The following is a 5,673-nucleotide window of genomic DNA, read 5'->3' as shown; positions in this document are numbered from 1 at the left end:
GGCGGAAGCGCGATGTGGAGGGCCTCGGCGGCGTGGAGGAACGCGTTGAGACGAGGGCGAGGGACCGTCGCGCTTCCCGTGTACACGAAGCCGAGGATCGCTGCCAATTCCGGGGCCTCCACCCCTGCAAGGATCACCGTGATGGGCTCGCAATGGGTGGACGTTTTGCTGTGCGCGAGCAACACCTCCTGAAAGAGAGAAAACAAGGTCGAAACTGGATTATTCGATCGAGAGAGAGTTTCGCGAATACTTTTAACGAGCATTCGTGTCTAGATTATACGCGAAATTGTGAAATTTCGCTGCGACGTGGCCAACTTCCTGGCTTCGGAGTTGGACGACACGCTGCATTCCACGCCGAGAATTTAAATTCCGCGTGTGCGTTCCAGAGGGGAGACCTCTTTCGGTTCTGGGAAAAGGTCAGAGATGATCTCGTATCCTAGATTCGTTCGTTTTAAAAGAATACTCTCGTCTCTGCTAATTTTATTCAACGTGCGGCCAAGAAAAAATTTAAGCGACCGTTTCTTGAGATTTTATAACGCGATGAAAACGGTCTTTTTCGCTAGATGAATTTATCATAAGTTTATCTCTCGAGGCTTTAACGTAACTCAAATTTTATCATAGATCGAAGACAGTTTTAGTTGGGACGTTTACTTTCCTTAATGAGCTTTATAATTCTATTGGCCGTATAAAAAGAATTTTATATCAGAATTTATAAAATTTCATCGACTATCTGAAAAGATTTTACTTCTATCACGAAAGATATTTTAAATGAAATTATAACGAGTTCACCTCTTGATCTCATCTGTTCACAGAGAGACTTCATCTTATCTATATTATAAATGAATTTTCGCTCGAAACGAGAGCGAAATGAGTGGTATCCTTGCGATATCCTCTTCCAATGCGATTAGAACTATGCAACTATGTTTCTAATGCAACCGAACGCGTAAGTAGAATCGGTGCGAGTTCTTTAAATGGCTCGGCCGGATCGCGATCTACGTCCGTGTGCGCGATGCAAAACATTCAACGACGTAAGCGTTATCTTGGATCATAAATCTTCAGAATAGAAGAACGCAGAACGATCGTGCATTTCGAATTGGCAAGAAAAGAATATTCCGACTGGTTGTATGTGGTGAATGAGAAAATTAAATGAATCGAGATATTTAACCGTATATAGCATACGTGTAATAAGATTGTGAAAAGCTCGTTGTGATTATATAAATTACTTCAAAGATAATCGAATATTAAAAAGCAATAACTTAGAAAGATAAAAATAAGTAAAAAAGTTCAAGGTAGACTGGGTTAATAGGTTGTATGCCTTGTATAACACCGCTATCGATAAATTGCTCGTATATATAATAGTATAATATCATTTTTATGTTATATTTACAACAAAAAATAATGATTTTTTTGATTGCTTGATTGATATGTCCTTTTCGATTTCCTATGATTTTTTCTTATTATTTCGACGATTCAGAGATTCTAAACAGAAAGCAAAAGAATTGAATTTGAATGTAATTCCTCGAGTATAAAAATTTCGAGTCTGAACTTATCAAATGGACCAAGCCATTGAAAATGTCAAATGCCGCCAACTCTGTTATCAATTATACAATTTTTTACTTATTATAAATGCGATAGAATTAAGTATCATTGCTCAGAAAGCAATCTGTCGTTCTTTTTTACTATCGTACAAAATACATTAATAAATGCAAATAAATATATCGGCGAATCTATGAATAATCGAATATAAAAATAGCTGTAATTCTATCAGATTTGAATTTTTCATTTTTTTTCTTTTGGACTGCTGTACGTACAAATTAAAATAAATCCAAAAAATTAATGATATTTCGCAATATCGTTCGTAAAATGAATAAAATAGAATAATTTTCCATAATATGCGAGATATAAAATGGATATAAAAAAAAAAAATAAAATAAAATAGGGAAAAAACCCTAGAAATTGGTAAACATTACAAGAATTTAAAACGAAGAGAAAAACCAATTGAAAGTTTCGAACACTTTTAACACGTAATTCATAGTAGAAAATAATTTAAAAGATAAATTATTCGATATCAACGACTCTTTTTACACGTAATAAGAAACGTATAATTATTACACTAATTTTCTAACGAGATAAAACCGTGAACGATAGCACGACGTAAGTAATGGCCATCATTAGAGAACCGCGGTGAACTTTTCTTTGATGCATAACCAACCGATGTCACGATGAGAGAAGCACGCGGATGGAGAAATGGTTGCCAATCGATTTTCGTATCTCGAGAAATCATTTTCAAACGTATATACATAATTACCTAACCCATAATTCTGTTTTTCCTTTTTTTCCCATCTAATAAAATATAGCAACACCTAGAGAATTCCATGAACATTCTGAAAATAACTGTTCCATTAATCTATATTAAAATTAGAACGACGTGGTTAATAAGTTTCCGCTTTTTTGTATGAATAAGGTCAAATTAATTAGAATTAGCAACAACGTGGTTATTTTCACTACCATTTTTTGCTGGTACGATTATTTTTGCGAGAAATGTAGAAAACATTTTATTTCTTTCACTTTCTACAATTTCCGGTATTAAATAATTAGTAGAAATCAGCTCGATATCGACGAATTCACGATTATATTTTATATACATAATACCTTTCCATTTATAATCAGATTAACTAGTCTCTTTTTCTATTCATTTTTCCTATCCATTCTATCATGAGATATGATGCATCAAAAAGAGAATTAGTTTTCGAATATTTGTTTTATAACCAATGAATGAATTGAATGAAATGTTAGTGTGGCAGATTTAAAGTAATTATTGTATTAAACTTGTATTAAAATTATATTAAAAAAATCAAAGAAAAATTTTTAAATAAAATTGTAAAAAATTCCTAATTATGAAAGTTTTGACAATAACAAATATTGAATTTGACACGAAACTATTGTGAAACTATTAGAAAATACAATTTAGATAATCCTATAGAATCAAAAATATCTCGATATTAGTTTTCAATTATATCAAATTAAAAATATCATTTAACATTGAAAAAATAAAAAAAATCTCTAAATATATTTTATCAATCATTTAACTAGTTGTAAATTATAAATTGAAATTATACACTTGTTGCAAGAAATGTTACACAAGATGTAGTTCCTGGATCATTTTATTATTTCTACTTTTAGTAAATAATCATCCATAATAATTAAATTATTCTATTAAAAAGCGGTACTATATTGTTGCATAAAAAATCTAACAGATGATATTAAAAAAAAATTGATTCGAATCGAGATCTTATATAAAATAATTTCCGATGTTATTGCACGTAAGAATTAATCATGGTTTTACATAAAAAGTTGAACAAATATATATCTGTAAAATTTTTGTTATACATTTAATATAATATTAAATTGTTTTACAATTAATTCTATTTTTAATTACTAAGATTTTGCAACAATTCTTCAATGATTTTTTCATATAATATTATTTATCATTATTTATCATTTATTTTCATTATTTATCGTATATTTTTTAGAAAATATTTTGTCGATAAAATAGAAAAATAAAATAATTATTGAATAAATCTAGGATTGCGATGATTTAAATATATCCCATGTATATACATCCATTTTTATCGATTTTAATATCGATAAAATCTTAAAAGCTTTTTTTTTGTTAAGTGATTAGAAGAGCATGTATTAAATCACACTATATATATATATTTATTAAAAGAACATTTAATTTCATTTTATGAATTCATACTATGTTTTACCACTTATACCGTTAAATCTATAAAAAAATAAAAAAAAATGTTTTGCATGATTATCATTAATTAGAAAGAATTTAAAAATATTAAAAGTCCATTCGATGTGACTATTTGATTTTAATTTTAAATTTTCGACTCAAAACGAAGATAAACACATTCCATCGTGTCATCATTTTTCAGTTCTCTAAAAATCAATTCACCTATTAATTTCTTGACTAATTATTATTAATTGATTCAATTTGTGAATCCAAGATAATAAAATTATTAATTAATTTCAATGAAGAATTTGATGGAGATTACAATATTTATATATGTACTGTGATAAAAAGATGATAAGTACACACATATACATATATATATATATATATATAAAATAAATCAAAAAAAATAATGAATGAAATTTTTTATATATCGTTCAAAAATATTTAAATTATAAATAGGAAACAATTTTTAATAAAAAAAACGAATTTTACAATATAAATACATAAATCTATAATATATCTATACAATCTTAAAAATATAATAATTAAACAAATATTTTAACCAAAATTTTCATTTTCTTAAAGATAAAATATAAAACAGTGAATGGAGTAATTTCAATGCATTTATAAGAAATAAACGAGCATAATATATATATATATCTATATATATATATATATATATATATATATATATATATATATATATATATATATATATATATATATATATATATATATATATATATATATATATATATATATATATACATTTATAGTTGTAGTAAATAGTTGCAAAAAGATAATTTCATTTTTCATTTACAAAAGGCACATTGTACATAGAAAAAGATCAACAGCTTGCATACACGAGACACGTCATTCATTCTTGTTTATGACAATTCCCTAGAGAGGCGACAACGTGTACTATCTTGAATATAGTGAATCAACTGCTATAAAATAGCTGCGTGCAAGTATTTTAATGGTACCGTAAGCCGCTATCTGGTAGATCAAGCGCGGCATTTAGCATGCATCAACTGGCTTAACGCGTACAGTCCTACGTGCTAGAAGCTCTCTTGTGCTCTTTTCAAGTGACCGAAACGGTAAATGATATCATTAGAGTGCACTGACCCACGAATATCGAGATAGATTATCAACATACACATATATTTATAAATGCCATTGAGTTTTTCCTTATAAAACTGTCTATCAAGATAGTATTTTAAAATATATTCTGTTTATCGATTAATTGATGAAATTAATTATCTTAATTATCTTCACACGCATTTTGTTAATTACAAGAAAATTCTAATTTCAATTTAAAATTAAATGAATGCTTTATCTCGAAATTATAATTTTTAATATTAATATTAATTCCAAAATTAATATGGAAATTACGACAATCATAGGTTAAATTATTAAAAAACTAGTTTTGATATTCTCATCATCAATCTCTAAGATTAAAGATGGAGGAGTTATTCTGATCGAAGATTAAGTAACATTGTTTTTCTTCTTGATTACGAAATGATTCGCTGTGCATGGAGACACATTAGATTTCTAATTCAACTACCTATCGTTCCAGCTACTTTTCCATTTTGTTCGTCAATTATTTCAAACGTAAAACACGTTCCATCGGATTTTGGCGTTGACCATCTAAAAATGGTTCGAGTCAGGAAGCGTGACATTGAACAGTAATAGCCCATACGCGATGCAAAGAAAATTTCTGGAATGGCATAAAATAAAATGTTTAATTATTTAAGTCATCGACGTAACAGAGAGATTGTAACAGAGTGTATAATATGGCAATTAACCGGATGACGAAAATGGTAATGAAAGAAAACGAATCCCGTAAATAGTATTCATTATCGACCGGTTAAACGTGAAATCCGAAATTAGCAATATCGAGACAATTTTGTCATTTTGTATGTTTGTTT

The 5,673-nt window shown here is 28.5% G+C and overlaps 1 protein-coding gene across 2 annotated transcripts in view; it reads right to left on the bottom strand.

The window, feature by feature from the left end:
* The window catches only part of LOC102672640 (zinc finger protein 239-like), a 20,034-nt gene that overhangs the window by 9,134 nt on the left and 5,227 nt on the right, over positions 1-5,673 (bottom strand). The window lies entirely within an intron of this gene.

The sequence above is a fragment of the Apis dorsata genome, unplaced genomic scaffold, assembly GCF_000469605.1.
Source record: "Apis dorsata unplaced genomic scaffold, Apis dorsata 1.3 scaffold_19, whole genome shotgun sequence".
In the NCBI taxonomy this organism is placed as follows: Eukaryota; Metazoa; Arthropoda; class Insecta; order Hymenoptera; family Apidae; genus Apis; species Apis dorsata.
Note: the sequence above shows the minus strand (reverse complement) of the source record. Positions and strands in the feature narration are given on the sequence as shown.